At 42.4% G+C, this 16,586-nt stretch overlaps 1 protein-coding gene and 1 long non-coding RNA gene across 2 annotated transcripts in view; one reads left to right on the top strand and one right to left on the bottom strand.

The window, feature by feature from the left end:
• Window positions 1-380: 380 nt before the first annotated feature.
• LOC132541153 (uncharacterized) lies at window positions 381-13,135 on the bottom strand. Its single transcript, XR_009552321.1, has 3 exons — window positions 12,125-13,135; window positions 9,035-9,428; window positions 381-565 (listed from the first exon to the last, which is right to left on the bottom strand). It is a non-coding gene; the product is annotated as an uncharacterized LOC132541153 (long non-coding RNA).
• The window catches only part of MTFR1 (mitochondrial fission regulator 1), a 40,093-nt gene continuing 36,111 nt past the window's right edge, over window positions 12,605-16,586 (top strand). Inside the window, exon 1 of the mRNA XM_007526924.3 lies at window positions 12,605-12,716. The gene's annotated coding sequence lies outside the window, so the exon portion shown is untranslated. The remainder of the gene's footprint in view (window positions 12,717-16,586) is intronic.

Here is a 16,586-nt window from a genome sequence, read left to right as displayed (position 1 = left end):
TTTATTCCCTTTTGTTGCCCTTGTTGTTTTATTGTTGTAGTTATTATTGTTGTTGTCACTGTTGGATAGGACAGAGAGAAATGGAGAGAGGAGGGGAAGGCAGAGAGGAGGAGAGAAAGATAGACACCTGCAGACCTGCTTCACCGCCTGTGAAGCCACTCCCCTGCAGGTGGGGAGCCGGGGTTCGAACCGGGATCCTTATGCCGGTCCTTGTGCTTTGCGCCACCTGCGCTTAACCCGCTGCGCTACAGCCCGACTCCCTGTAAGAGACTTCTTATCAGGAGAGACTCTCCAGATTTGTCATAAAGAATTTGTAAAGTACTGCTTTCTACTTGTTTTACCAAAGTAAGGATTTATGCACTTGTTTTTATCAATGACGGTCATGACATTTGTGCTTAGGTATGAAAACTTTTTATTTATTATATTCACCACCACCCACCCCCGGAGATAGCTCCCTCGGTAAGAGAAACAGCACCTCCCTATGCAGAACCACCTGTGGAGCAACGCTGCCTTGTTTCTTCTCTTCTCCCCTATCTTCTCTCCCTCTGGGTTTCTTACCGGCTACCTAGAAACAGAAAATGAAAATGAAAAAAAAAATCTCTAAATATAAGTGCAATCTCTCTTCACGTGTGTGTCTCCCCCTCTATCTCCCTTCTTAATTTCTCTCTGTCCTGTCAAGAAAAAGAAAAAGTAAATAAGTGTAACCTAAATCCTACAGGTCACTGTGAGACTATAATCCATTGCAATTAATTACTTCTCTGAACAGAAATTGGATCTTTTTGTTTTTATAGTTTGACTTTACCATATAGCTCATACATGAAAATAGGAGTTTGAAAGACTTCTAATGGGTAAAATATGGGTGAGAATAAACAGTTTAGTTGCATTATTGTATCTTCAGTGATTTGACTTGTAGGTAATTAAATTTAAAAAGCCATATGATTAATTCTGCTTATATCTCTGCCTGTCCTTTTTCTTGGTTATCCACTTCCTTCTAATAAGCACCAATTAAAGAATAGGTGCAAAATCAAGGTGAGTAGAAATATTCTCTTTCAGTGAACACCACTGGGCTTATAGCAAAAACAAATCTGGTTTCGTTACTTTTCAAGTCACAAGAGGGATTCCCAGAAACTGAACATAATCTAATGTAAAAGAAAAAAGACAGAGGGGCCAGGCGGTGGTGCACCTGGTTAAGTGCTCACACTGCAGTGCACAAGGACCCAGGCTCAAGCCCCTGGTCCCTACTGCAAGGGGAAAACTTAATGAGTGCTGAAGTAGAGCTGCAGGTGTCTGTCTCTCTCACTCTCTATCTCCCCCTACTCTCTCAATTTCTCTGTCTCTGTCCAATAAATAAAAATAATAGTAAAAATATAAAGGATTTGGGCGGCGGCGCAGCGAGTTAAGCACAGGTGGCACAAAGCGCAAGGACGGGCGGAAGAATCCCGGTTCGAGTCCCCAGGTCTCCACCTGTGGGGAGTCGCTTCACAGGAAGTGAAGCAGATCCGCAGGTGTCTATCTTTCTTTCCCCTCTCTGTCTTCCCCTCCTCTCTCCATTTCTCTCTGTCCTACCCAACAATGACGACATCAACAATAATAATAACTACAGCAATAAAACAAGGGCAACAAAAGGGAATAAATAAATATGTAAAAAATCTTAAAAAAATAAAAAGATAAGGTTCAGTGATAGAAGAACCATCCTTATTTATGAAAATCAACTATATCAACTGCTAGAATAATGAGAAAGAAAAGGAAGGAGATACACACAGAAGAAAGAGATCATAAGTCTAGAATGCTGTTTCTCTTTAAAAAAAAAAAAAGTAAATATAGGGAGTTGGGCGGTAGCACAGCGGGTTAAGTGCACATGGCACAAAGCACAAGGACTGGTTAGGATCCGGGTTAAAGTCCCCCCCCAAGGGAGTCACTTCACAGACAGTGAAGCAGGTCTGCAGGTGTCTCTCTGTCTCTCTTCCTCTCTGTCTCCCCCTTCTCTTTCAATTTCTCTCTGTCTCTATCCAATAACAAATTTAAAAATTTTTTAAAATTAAAAATCAAAAGTAAATATAGTGGTCCGGGAGGTGGTGCAGTGGATAAAGCATCGAACTCTCAAGCATGAGGTCTTGAGTTCAATCCCTGGCAGCACATGTACCAGAGTGATGTCTGGCTCTTTCTCTCTCCTATGTTTCTCATTAATAAATAAATAAAATCTTTTTTTAAAAAAGTAAATATAGAATTACAAAGGGTACAGTCAAATAAAACCACTGAATTGAGTAAGTGAAACTTATTTTAGTATTGTTATTAAAACAACTCAAGTATCCATGAAAGTACACTTACTATTTTTGCTAAGCTTATTTTGTGTATTAGAAAGGGAAGAGACATTTGGGATTTTCTCAGTTAGTGTTTAATCACTTATTTCTAGTATTGTCAATAATATATGTTTAATAGAGTCATTGTCTTTCAACAGTTCACAATCTGAGATTAAGCTTAATCAGCTTAATCATGCTTCTAATATTACAGTATTGAGTAATTCTTCCTAGTAAACTGTCATGACAGAGAGAGTAAATGTTTGAGATTAAAAAGCAGGGAGGTATTCACAAAAAATAATGACCAGTTTCAAAAGCACTAACTGAATACAAACCATAGGGAAGTCTTTGTAAAATTATTAGGCATTTATAGTCCCATGTTTTAAAAGTGAACTGTACACTAACAAAGCCACACTACCTACCATCCTGCCATCATGAATCATAAGAGTTCTTGGCTTCAGAGACTTGGCCACATGACAGGCGGAATGTCAGGTTTCTCAATAGCTGTGTTGCTAAAGACATGAATCAGATAATGGCAGCTTCATTAATTCAGCTGTTTGACAACCACATCTGAACACATACAGTGTGCCAGAGACAGTACAAGAAATGGATTCAGGGGGCCGGGCGGTAGCACAACTTAACTGGCAGAGCACATGACTTTGATGCCTAAGATTCCTGGTTTGATTCCCACATGTACCAGAGTAGTTTTCTTTCATTCTCTCTGTCATATGAAACTCTTCCTTTATGTAAATAAAATTAATCTTTGCAACTGAAGAAACAGCTTAACTGGTAGAGCATAGGACATGCATGTCTCAGGCTCCTGCATGTACCAGAGTGGTTTTCTGGCCTCTCCCCATCTTTCCTTTCTATATATTATGTGGACAGGAACAAAGAAAACACACACACACACACACACACACACACACACACACACACACACACACACACACACGGGAAATAGCCTGCCTAGTATAGTGAATACTTTGCCATTCAAGAGGGCTTGTTCAATCCCTCACAGGCAAAGTTTCACTACTGGTGGGGCAATGCTGTGGTCGGTCTCTCTCTCTCTCTCTCTCTCTCTGTCTCTCTCTCTCTGCTCCTCACTCACCCTCTAGCAAAAAATAAACAAACAAACAAAAAGTCTGCCAAGAGTGGAGGCACAGAGTGTTAGCAAAAACACTGGTGGAAAAAAATCAATTACAGGATCAGGGGTGTAGTGGTAGTGTGCACATTTGGAGCAAATATTTCACAAGTATGAAGCTGAGGGTTCAATTCCAAGCACCAAGAAAACAAATGGGATATACATTGTCCAAAAAATGGAATAAATGACCTTGAGTCTTTTGAAATTGGGTAAAAAATTGAAAGTTTGCTATTTAATCTAGAGAAAAGTCATGTGGATAGTAAATGAGATAATAAGACTTTTGAATTATAGTTAAGAATGCAAATTAACTTAATTTGAATTCAATACTGACCTGATAAAAATAACAGAGTTGCAGCCAGGGATAATGGGTAGGAAAAGGACTCTGTCTCATGCGTGGGGCACCAAAGGTCCCAGGTTCAATCCTGCAGGACCATCATAAGCCAGAACTGAGCTGTGCTTTGGTAAAAGGAAAGAAAAGAAAAAAGAAAAGAACTCTTATTTTGCTATGGAAATGTAATTTAGAAAAAAGCCATCTCTCTGGGCTAACTTTTTCAAGCAAAGGGAGAAAGAGATAGGGGGAGAGAGATACCACAGTACCAAAGCTTCTTTTTATGCAATAGGGGCTGGGATTGAGCCTGGGAGGAACACATGAAAAGGAGCACACTGTATTATGACTTTACACTTTTGTGTATGTTTGACATTTTCCATAATAACAATTTTTAAAACAAAAAGAATGCTGTGGCCAGGCAAGTGGCTTAGCTAGTAAAAGCACATGTGAGAGAGGAGTTATGACATCTCATCTCTCTTCCTCTCTCTCTGACACACAGTAAGTATTTTAATTAACTTAAACATTTTTGATACAGAGAAACTGACATGGGAGAGGGATTTAGAGGGAGCAAGAAAGAGAAACACCTGCAGCACTGCTTCACCACTTGTGAAGTTTCTCCTCTACAGATGGAGACTGGGGACTTGGACCCAGTTCCTTAACCATGGCAAGGTATGTGCTATACTAGATGTGCCAGCACCCAGTCCCCAGTCATTAAAAAAAATTATGAGAGAGATCAGAATACCATGATCCTGGGGATTAACTGGGGATATCATGTATGCAAGTCCTGTGCTTATTACAGAGTTAGTTATCTGACCAGCTAAATAAATGTGGAAGGAAGGAGAAATGAAGGGGGTCTGGAGGTCAAGGTCTATCCCAGGGGCTGGTTTATAGAAAGATGATTTTTTAAAGGTTATTAAAGAGGAGGAGGAGGAGGAACAACTATTTGGATGTATACCTTTTTGGCACTTGGCATGCTGATCTCAGAAAGCTCAAAGCAACCAGAAAAATCCAACAGTGCATGGGTATATCAAAATAGTACAAAACTCTTGATTGTAAAAATATCTGCACTGGGATTTGCATGCCCTAAGTAGATTTTTTTTTGAAAGATTTTATTTATTTCTGAGAAAGATTAGGAGGAGAGAGAAAGAACCAGAGATCACTCTGGCACATGCGCTGCTGGGGATCGAACTTGGGACCTCATGCTTGAGAGTCCAAAGCTTTATCACTGTGCCACCTCCTGGACCACCTGAAATAGATTTAAACATTTTTTTCCCCAAACATATCTTCCTTCATTAGTGATCAGAGCTTTGAAACCAGTGGGCCTGAACTATTCGGCAAAAATCTGTATCTCTTAACTCTTACCTGCTGTGAGAGGATGCTGGCCCACTATTTAGCCTAGAAGGACTGTCTGAAGCTCTGCCAGATATATCTGTCCCTGCCTTGTCTTAAAGCACCCCTACACAGCACTTCACTGCTCTACCAAAGATTTGTCAACTAGATTTCAGGCTTTCTCTTTTTCTCTTTTTCTTTTGTCATTCCTTGAGTTTAATCACTTCTAGTCAGCTTTTTTTTTTTTTTTCTTCCTCAGACAGGAATTGTGAGACAGGGGCCAGGTGGTGGTGCACCTGGTTAGGCACATACATTATAGTGCACAAGGATGTAGGTTCAAGCCCCTGGCCCCCACCTCCAGAGAGAAAGCTTTATGAGTAGTGAAGCAGGGCTACAGGTGTCTGTCTCTTTCCCTCTATCTCCTCCTTCCCTCCCAATTTCTCTATCTCTACCCAATAAAAATAAAATTAAATAAATACATAAAGGAATTGTGAGACAGAGGGAGACAGAGAAATATACCAGAGCGTCAGAACTTCCTCCAGTGCGCTGGGAGCCTGTTTGGATACTGTGCTGTACCTGTAACAAAGCAGGCATTCTATCCTGGTGAGATACTTGTCAATATGGCTTCCTGCATTCCCACTTAGGACTTTGGGGGCCCCATTTCATTGTGTTATATTCTTTGTAGACAGGCAATCAGAGCTGGACAAAAACCAAAACTAGAGCCTGGGTTCTTTCAGGGAAGGTAACAGGGAAGAGTAGCAGATTGTTCACGCTATCTCACCAAATGGGATTGTCATTAAACATAATATGAAAATGAGGCTGACCAATGCATACAGACATTTGCCCATCATCAGCTAGTCACTGAAACACACAACCTGACTATAGTCCTTTATGGTTAACTATTTACTGGGCCCATGTGATAAAGCTGACATTACCCTTACTATTTCACAAAAGTTACAAAATCAGTCTTTAAGGGTAACCCTTTTGTGGTGATACAAAACTCCTTCCGTATGTCAGGAAATAGAGTTCCAGTGAAGTTGGTGAGAACTGCTGAAGGAAACACAGCTGGTAAGCAGTATATTTTGAGTATGGGTCTGTTATACTTAGAAGTTAACATTTTTCTATGACAGAAAACAGACTCACTACCTACCAATGTGAACAAAGGGAAATCTGACCTTTTGTTACATTTCTACAAGAAAGATTGGGGGACCAGGCAGTGGCACAACTGGCTAAATGTTCACATTACAGTGCTCAAGGACCCAGGTTCAAACCCCTGGCCCCCACATGCAGGGGGAAAGTTTCATGAATAGTGAAGCAGGTCTGCAGGTGTCTGTCTCACTCTATCTCCCTCTCCCCTCTCAATTTCTGTCTCTATCCATAATAAATAAATAAATGTAATGTTAAAAAAAGAAAGATAGGGAGTGGGGCTGTAGTGCAGCAGGTTAAGCGCAGGTGGCGCAATGTGCAAGGACCGGCTTAAGGATCCCGGTTCGAGCCCCGGCTCCCCACCTGCAGGGGAGTCGCTTCACAGGCGGTGAAGCAGGTCTGCAGGTGTCTTTCTCTCCCCGTCTCTATCTTCCCCCTCCTCTCCATTTCTCTCTGTCCTATCCAACAATGATGATAACAATAATAACTACAACAATAAAACAACAAGGGCAACAAAAGGGAATAAATAAATAAATATTAAAAAAAAAAAAAGAAAGATGGCCCACACTGTCCTTAGTCAATCTTTCATTGTCAAAATAGCTAGCTCTGTTTGTCTAAATAATGACAGGAAATCTGGAGGCATAGAAAGGTCAAGGAACTTTTTCAAGATCATAGGATGAGTAAGAGAGCTCTGATCCTTTTTCCTCCACTCAATAAACACTCCAATAAACAGATGAAGTTTCAGCTGTTTTGTATTCTGCCAGAAAATCTGAGCCACTTGGGTAAAGAGTTTCAATCAACATAAGTGGTCACGTGGGTTCGTTAGGACCACTCCCTCACTAGGAACTAGCAATGGTAAAGACTGACTCATTCTCTGAAGGGAGTCCTGATCATCCTATTCTACTTGAGAAGACTGGTTCTGAAGTGAGTTTGTCACCCTAGACTGTGAGCTCAGTCTGACAGGGACTCAGAGGCTTTAGAGGCTCCAGTGCTAAATATGAGTAGATATGGGCCCCAGGTTAGATAGATTTGGTGAATAATTAATTGCATTTATATATTTTCTTCAAGTTTTCAAGCAATTCTTTGCCCTAGTTCTGTCTCCTGGTTCTCTTCTCAACTCTAACACCATTTTCCCAGACAATATTTGTCTACTCCCATGTCAGCTATCAAGCTTAAGCAAAGATTACTAAGACATAGGCTCTTAGGAACATACTTAAAATAGACTTCCTAGCTTCATTTACACCCTTAGGTCCCTATTTTTATCTGCTCTATTCCTATTTTCTGGTTCCTATTTATTAAACATTTTGACCTACTTTGTATCTTACTGTTTTGGACACTGAGTTGCAGATGCTACTATGATTCCATCCTGACTTCCCTGGGAAGGTGATCTCACCAGTGCTTCCTGGAACCATACCTTTCCAGATCCCTACCCCATTAGGGAAAGACAGAAGCAGAGTGAGGTATGGATCAACCTGCCAAAGTCCATGCCCAGCAGAAAAGCAATTACAGACGCCAGAACACCCACCTTCTGCACTCCATAAAGAATTTTGGTCTATACTCCCAGAGGGGTAACTGATAGGGGAATTAAGCCAGAGGACTCTGATTCCACAGGGACCTGAAGTGTTTATCACCAGGAATCTTATTTTTTATACCATCAATGAAAGGGAACTGAATATGGAAAAGATCAGGAAAAGCCAGTTACTGTTTCTTTTAGCTGAGAGAGAAGAGGAAAAAAGCAAAGATATCTGGAAGTAGTAATAGGTGTAAGGGTGGGTTGGAAAGGAAGTGAAGGCAGAACCATTGGGAAAAAATGGGAAAAATATATATGCACACACATATATGTATATAGATTATATATATATAAAATCAGCCCATATCAATGACCTAAGGAGAACTACTGCAGTTTCCAGTGGAGGAAATGGGGACACACAACTCTGGTGGTGGGAACTATATGGAATTATACCCCTATTATGTTACAATTTTGTAAATCAATGTTAAATCACTAATAAAAATTCCAAAACAGATACACTAAATTAAAAAAAGAAGAAAAGAAGATGAAAATGCAAAGGAAAGAATAGCTGCCAGGAGTGGTGGGTTCATTATGTAGTCACAGAGTCTCTGTAATAATCTTGATGGTAATAAAAGAAAAAAAAAAGAAACAAATTTTGATATTCATTTCTTAACTAAGCTACATGAAATATCACTAACATTTACTGGAAAAGGCTAAGACAAAAAGGGGAGGGGGATAGAGGGAGTAAGAGAGAGAGAAGCAGAGAAGAGAGAGAGAGAGAAGAGAGAACTGGAGCATCACTCTGGTGTATGCAGCACCAGAGATCAAACTCAGGACTGTGTGCTTGCAAGCCTGAATGTGCTGCCCTCTGTGTCACCTGCTGATCCATAGCACATGTATTTTTCAAAAGCTCCAAAGTGAAATCTGAGAGACAAAAAGTGAAACTTAAGAACTACTGATATTGTGGAGGACACAGAAGCGGCATTAGTCATCTATGACATCTTCAATCACTGCATAGCAGAGCAGCTTAACATAATAATCATTAATTTTTTTAATCGCCCTTGTGCATGTGGAACTCATGTGTTGCTCAGCTGGGTGCCTCTGGCTCAGAATCTCATTTTTTAAGTTTTTTTATTATTATTTATTTATTTATTCCCTGTTGTTGCCCTTGTTGTTTTATTGTTGTAGTTATTATTGTTGTCATTGTTGTTGGATAGGAGAGAGAGAAATGGAGATAGGAGGGGAAGACAGAGAGGGGGAGAGAAAGACAGACACCTACAGACCTGCTTCACCGCTTGTGAAGTGACTCCCCTGCAGGTGGGGAGCCGGGAGCTCGAACAGGATCCTTATGCTGGTTCTTGCGCTTTTTTTTTTTTTTTTTTTTTTTGGTTCTTGCGCTTTGTACCACGTGCACTTAACCCGCTGCACTACCACCAACTCCCTCAGAAGCTCTTATAAGACTGAGATCAAGGTGTCAGCAAGGTGGCTGTCATGCCATAGTTCCGATGAGAAAAGATCTGTTTCCAAGTTCACTTGCATGGCTGTCAGCAGGACTCAGTCCACAGGCTGAAGGACAGAGGACCTCAGTTCCTTACTGACAGCTGGCCAGAGACCTCCCTCAGTTTCTTGACATCTGAGTCTCTCCGTAGGGCTGTTCACAGCATGGATACTGGGACCCTTAGAAAGAGTGAAGGAGCAACAAGTTAGATGAAGACCACATTTGTTTGTTTGTAAGCTACCTCGTTTTCGGTAACATCCCATTATTCTTTCTGTATTGTTATTTGTAGGAAATCACTAGGTCCAACTCTCAAGGTGAAAGAATTATACAAGGCATGAAAAGCTTTTTCTAAAATAAAATTTACTTCAAATAAAAATGCGGAGCTGGCAATATAACTTATGTGGGAGGGTGCCCGCTTTGCCGTGCTTGTGAACCAGGTTGGAGCCAGGCCCTACCTCACCGTAGGAAATTTTCATGCTGTGGTGTCTTCCCTTCCCTTTGATTTATTTGTTTATTTTTGTCATCACTGGAGCTTTACCACTCCAGGTTGACTTTTTCAGATAGAAAAAGTGACAGAGACAGAGAAAGAGGATCAGATACGGCACAGAAGCTTCCTCTAGTGGGTGAAGGCTGTGCTCAAGCTTGGTTCAAGAACATACCAGAGCAGGTGAGCTATCAAGGTGAGCTATTGTGCCTGACATCCAGAAAATGTCAACCCAGAGCAATAAACCCCCCTATTTATTATTATTTTTATTATGTTTATTATAAAATCTACAATTTTAACGGTGTGACTAGTTTACATCAGTTGATGGTTGGGCACAATTTATTTTATTTTAAATATGTTATTTATTTATTGGATAGAGACAGAGAGAAATTGAGAGAGGAGATAGAGGATGAAGACACCTGAAGCACTGCTTCCAGGTTGGAAGCTTTTTCCACTGTAGGTGGGGACTGGGGCTTGAACCTAGGACCCTTGGAGTTGTAATGTATATGCTCAGTCAGATGCACCATCACCTGGACCCTTTGTTTTTATTTTAAAGACTTGTTTATTACTAATGAGACAGAATTACTTTAGCATATGCAAGGTAGAACTTTATGCATGTAAGTTCTAGGCTGGTTAATTTTTTTGTGTGGGTGCAGGGGCCTCACTGCTCCAGGCTTTTTTTTTTTTTTTTTTTCTAGCCAGAGAGCATGCAAGAAACATCACAGCACTTAAGTTTTCAGCCGGTGCCTTAATACTCCCCTGTGGTGTAGCAGGGGGCTAGAATGCAGATTCTTTCATGGCAATGCAGGCACCTTACCAGGTAAGGTTCTGCGCATTTTTAAACTTTCTTCTCTACCAGCCATTTATTTTCAGTGCCAGAAACCATGGGTCTCATCCTTTGCAAAATACCACAGAACATGGCTAAAAATAACCATGGAAACCCTTTCAACACCAGGGGAGTTGGCAATAACTTATCAAGAAAATGGCCCAAATTCAACTTAATTGTTTTGCCCTCACCCAGATCCTTCGTATGCCCATTCCAGTGCACCTAGATGAAGAAATGAAAGTTAAATAATAAAAAAAAAATCTTAACTAGTTTTTGTTTGAAATATACTTTAAGTCCTCTTTTCTTTCCCTCTTTCTTTTTTTCCACTTCCTCTCTTTTTTTCTTTCTTTCTTTCTTTCTTTCTTTCTTTCTTTCTTTCTTTCTTTCTTTCTTTCTTTCTTTCTTTCGAGACAGTGAAAGAATCCACAGGATATAAGCTTCCTTAAAGGTGGTGGTGGTGGGGATTGAACCTGGGGCCCCTCTCACAAGACAAAGTAGCATACTATCCAGGTGAGCTATTTCACTGGCCCACCAGCTTCCTTTTTTTTTTTTGTAAAAATAGTTTTAAAATTTTATTTTTAATTAGTTTTATTTACTTATTTGATGGAGACAGAAATTAAGAGGGAAGAGGAAGACAGGGAGAGAGCCAGAGACAACCACAGCACTGCTTCACCACTCCTCAAGCTTTCTGCCTACAGGTGGAGACCAGGGGCTTGTGCCCAGGTCCTTGCACATTATAACAGAGTATGCCCCCACCCCCCCAGCTTTCCCTTCTGAAGAGTAGAAAACAACTGATGACCATGAGAACTCAGTGCTGGGGTCCTTCTTTGGGACCTGGGAAGAGGTGGTTCAAACTATAGAATCTGAGCACAAAGTTCATTAGCTTTACAGTAAATTTATTCTGGAAAAGTCTCAGGAGTAACAAGTGAATTTTGCCAGAAAGGCCACTGTGTTTATTCCCATCTCTTTAACACAGAAGCTCCAAGCTGTGTTCATCAGGTGTCAACCCAAGCTCTCACCCCTTCCAGAAGAGTCTTCTAAACCCTCTGTCTGCTTAGACAGGTCTCCTTTCCTACTACAATTACATCATTTATTTGTTTTACTTTAATTTTGTACTGTCATCTTTCTATTAGTCTGTAGACGATTAAGTTCAAGGCTTTGCAGAATCTTTGTACTTTCATACCGGGTTCCTGTCAACCTCTTGCTGAGTGACAATTAGTGCTCCTGCTGAAGGAGTGAAGCCATCACCAAGAAGACTTGGACACCAGGAATAAAAATATCAGACCGTGGGTGTCTGGGTGCCATGGTTGGTGCTGGCCCAACGACCTTTGAACTCAATTACCCTGGGAGGGTAGAGCGAGCCAATCGCAGTGACCTTTTAAAATAGTGACAGGTTGAGTCTACATATGACTTTTTTTATGAGGTCTACACATCTGACCAAGCTGAACAATATTGTCAGCTACGAAGGTAAGGATTATATTTTCCACGACAGCTTTGAAATCCAGAGTGTCCTGGAATATTTAGTACTAAAATGCATATCCCCCAGTGAATCAGACCAGACTTACTGGGCCCTGAAGACGGTAAATTACGTAAAAATCCTCATTCATCTGGTGCTTTGTACACTCCACCTGTAATCCTTAGTCTCCCTACACGCAAACACACCCCGGATATGAGGTCCACAGAGACAGAAGATCTGCTGTGTGAATGCCAAGTCCTTACTCACGCGTGGGATGAAAGGGCTCAACATATGTTAACAAGGGCTTAACACAGCTCCTCTCAAGTCAAAGCACACTGGCGGCTACATTCAAAATGTGGGTATCCCTGCACATCCAGTGCATGAAGTTGCAAACAAAAGGATGTGCCAGCGCAGACAAGGGAACGCACAAAGCAAAGTCCCTCTTGGCGAAAGCGCACGCCCCTCGCCGAGCCCCGCGCGTGCGCACACTGTCCACCCGCGGCGACTCCGGGCGTGAGTCGGTCGCCTCTCTTTCCTCTGCCGGCTCTCAGTACCCGCCTCCCGGCTCGAGCCGGCAGCTCATTGGTCAGTCTGACCCAGGCTTGGGGGCGGAGTTAGGATGATTGACAGCACCGCCCCGGGACAGCAAGGCTAGAAGCCGGGAGTCGCTGAAGAAGGCGTCTGCCTCCCTCGCGGCCGAGGTAAATGGGACCAGAGGAGGCAGAAAAGCGGTTGGTTCGGGGCAGGAGAGACGTCTCCGGGGCTGGAGGCGGTGGGAAACCGCGGTCACAGTCAGTTCGCCAGCTGGAGGGGCTGGATTTCGGGTGTGCGAGGGTGACCGGCGGGGCCCCGCGGACCAGTTGAGGGTGTCTGCGCGGTGGCCGGAGGGAGGAAGGCGGATTCGCTCTGCGGCCGCGGGGCCCGAGCTCCGGCGCATCGGAAGTCACTCGGCCGCCTCTCCCGGAGACCGGGACCCACCTACCCTGCGTCCCGCCGGGGGCTGGCTCCCCGCTCCCCGCGGTTCATCTCTCGGCGCCCGCACTTCGCGCGCGGGCCGCCAGGCGGCGGTCCCGGGGAGGCCGCCCTTTGCCGCGGTTCCCTTGGGTGTTGCTCCCTCTCCCCCGGTCCGGGTGGGCGGAACCGGGGCGGGAGCAGCTCCCGGGGATTCCTGGAGGAGGAGCACCCCGACTGGGCCGCCCGGGACGCTGCATCTGGAGCCGCCCCACCTGGCTGGTGATGTTTCACTTTCCCGCTCCAGAACCTCCCCGTGTGTCCGGCGGACCAGAGCCGGGCATTTGCAATCAGTGGCAAAGAATGGATCGGCCTTGGGCATCATACAAAATTAAAAAAAACCTACACCTTTTAATGTATTTTTATTCATTTTAACGAGAGATAGAGAAGTCCAGAGCACGGCTCAGCTCCGGATTTTGTAGTAGTGTTTGGGGTTGAACCTGGGAGCCTCAGACACGAAAGTCTTTGGCAGATCTCTAGTGCTGTGTCCTCAGCCTTGTAAAACCTTTGTTTGTTTGTTTGTTTGTTTTGTGAGGCACCCCTCCCCCGCAGGTGGGGAGCCGGGGTCTGGAACCGGGATCTTTAAGCCGGACCTTGTGCTTTTCACCACGGTAAAGCCTTTGTTATTGTGGCATCTCCATCTCTGCTGAGCTCAGTCCGGTAGTACAAGGAACTGGATGTACCCATCATCTAGTTACAATTACCAATGCATAACCAGTCCCCCCCCCCCAAGTTATTTTGAGGTAGATCTGATATCTTTGGCTTAAAAGAATTTTTTTAAATTAATTTTATTTTTGAGAGAGATGCAGACACACACACACAGAAACACCAGAGCACTTGTCTACCCCCACCCATCCCAACATCCATCATTTGTTCCTAGACATAATAAAGCATATTCCGTTGTAGGTAGAGTTAATTTGTTAATTTATTATTGATATAATATTTGTTTATTTATAGCTAGAGCCCTGCTCACTTCTGGCTTAGGTCGTTGCCTGAGCCATGAAAGTCTTGCACTATGGATCATGTAATCTCCGCCAGCTACAGCTTTAATTTGCAGTTGTTCCAGATTGGAATTCAAGGGTCCTGTGCTCAGGTTTTCAAAATCACAGAAAACAAAGAAACGATCTAGTCATTTTTGTTGTTTGTTTGTCGTGGCCAGGGTTTTTGCCAAGATGAGTCTACTGTTCTTGGGTTGTTTTTTTTTTTTTAAGTACAGGGTGAGGGAAGCAGAGAGAACTAGAGACAGTGAAATAGAGACAGAGAAATAGCAGTGCTGCACCTCTCTGAAGCCTCTCCTTTTTCTGTTTTCCTTTTAAAGTGTTTTTTAATTTTTATTATTTATTATTGGATAGAGACATAGAAATTGAGAGGGGATGGGGAAGATAGGGAGAGACAGAGATGGGGGGAGAGACAGATAAACACCTGCAGCCCTGCTTCACCTCTCTTGAAGCTTTCCTCCTGCAGGTGGGGGCGCCAGGGGCTTGAATGTGGGTCCTTGTACACTGTAATGTGTGCACTTAACCAGGTGTACCACCGCCTGGCTCTCCCAGCCTCTGCTTTTTCTTTTTTCTTTTTAAAGTTTTTTTTTTTTTTTTTTTTTTTTTTTATAAAAAGGAAACATTGACTGAACCATAGGATAAGAGGTGTACAGCTTCACACAATTCCCACCACCAGAACTCTGTATCCTGTCCCCTCCCCTGATAGCTTTAACCCTCTGGGAGTTTGGACCCAGCCTCTGCTTTTTCATGGTGGCTCATGTAGTCTTTTTTCATGTGTGTGTAGTGTTTAGGGTTTCCTGTATATAATATATTGTTATCTGTAAAGTGACAGTTACTTTTTTTTTTTTAATTAAGGGGGCTGGGTGGTGGCAATTTGGTTGCATGTACATTTTATCACCCACAAGGACTCCTGTTCAAGGCCCCAGTCCTTACCTCCATAGAGGAAGCTTCATGAGCGGTGAAGCAGTGATGTAGGTGTCTCTCCCACTGTCTTCCTCTTCCATCTCAGTTTCTGTGTGTCTCCATGCAATAAGTGACTAAATAAGTAAATAAGATTTTTTAAAAATTATTTTACCAGAGCGCTGCTCTAGTCGTTTATGGTGGTACTGGAATGAAAGTGGGTCCTCTGGTGCCATAGGCATGAAAGTCTGTTGTGCTGCCAATGGTGCTGCTGTCTCCACAGCCAAGTTTACTTCTCTCTCTCTGATGCTGAGGCCCTTTTCCTTGACTAGTAGTCTCTAAGTACTATACTGAATAAAGTGACAAGGATGGGCATCTTTGTCTAATTCTTGTTCTGTGAAGAAAAGCAGTCAACTTTTGACTCTGATGCTTACTGGGTTGTCATGCCTTGCCTTTATTGTATTTGTATACAATCCCTTTCTACTCAGCTAGTTGAGAATTTTTATCATGAAAGGATGTCGAGTTTTGTTAGTTATTTTTCTGCAGCTCCTGAAATGGCTGTATGATATTAATGTAGACTTTGTTAATGTGTTAGATAGCACGTTGATTTGCCATATTGAACCCTGTTTGCATCCATGATAGAAATTCTACTTGATCACAGTGTGAGAGCATTTTAAATCTATTGTTGAATTCACTTTATGAAGGGTTTTTTTTTTTTTTTCCACTTTCAAGGATTTTGCTGTTATTTTTCTTATGGCTTTGCCTGATTTTGGTATCAAGATAATTTGACTTTGTAAAATGAATTTGAAAGTGTTCTCTGTTCTGCAAAGTTTGAAAAGGATTGGTAATGTTTTTGAATGCTTGGTAGATTTCGTCAGTGAAGTATCTATTGTTGGACATTTTTTTGATCCTGGGAGGATTTTGATGAACCATTTAATCAACATTTTTTAAATATTTATTTATTCCCTTTTGTTGCCCTTGTTGTTTTATTGTTGTAGATATTATTGTTGTCGTTGTTAGATAGGACAGAGAGAAATGGAGAGAGGAGAGAAAGACAGAGAGGGCTTATAAAGTGACTCCCCTGCAGGTGGTGAGCTGGGGGCTTGAACCAGGATCCTTTAGCCGGTCCTTGTGCTTTACACCATCTGCTTTTAACCCGCTGCCCTACCACCCGACTCCCTTAATCAACATTTTTACTAATTAATTTCTCCATACTTTCTTTTCTTTTTTTTTTAAATATTTATTTTATTTATTTATTCCCTTTTGTTGCCCTTGTGTTTTTTTTTTTTTTTTATTGTTGTAGTTATTGTTGTTGTCGTTGTTGGATAGGACAGAGAGAAATGGAGAGAGGAGGGGGAGACAGAGAGGAGGAGAGAAAGATAGACACCTGCAGACCTGCTTCACCGCCTGTGAAGCGACTCCCCTGCAGGTGGGGAGCCGGGGTTTGAACCGGGATCCTTATGCCGGTCCTTGTGCTTTGCGCCACCTGCGCTTAACCCGCTCCACTACAGCCCGACTCCCACATACTTTCTTTTCATACTTCAGTCTTATTGGGATGTTTGCTGCTAGGATTTTATCCATTTCTTCTGTGTTAACTAATTTGTTGACATATAATTGTTTGTGATAGACTTCTGATCTGCTCTCTCTCTCTCTCTCTCTGCC

Source organism: Erinaceus europaeus, chromosome 1 (genome assembly GCF_950295315.1).
Source record: "Erinaceus europaeus chromosome 1, mEriEur2.1, whole genome shotgun sequence".
Lineage (NCBI taxonomy): Eukaryota > Metazoa > Chordata > Mammalia > Eulipotyphla > Erinaceidae > Erinaceus > Erinaceus europaeus.
Note: the sequence above shows the minus strand (reverse complement) of the source record. Positions and strands in the feature narration are given on the sequence as shown.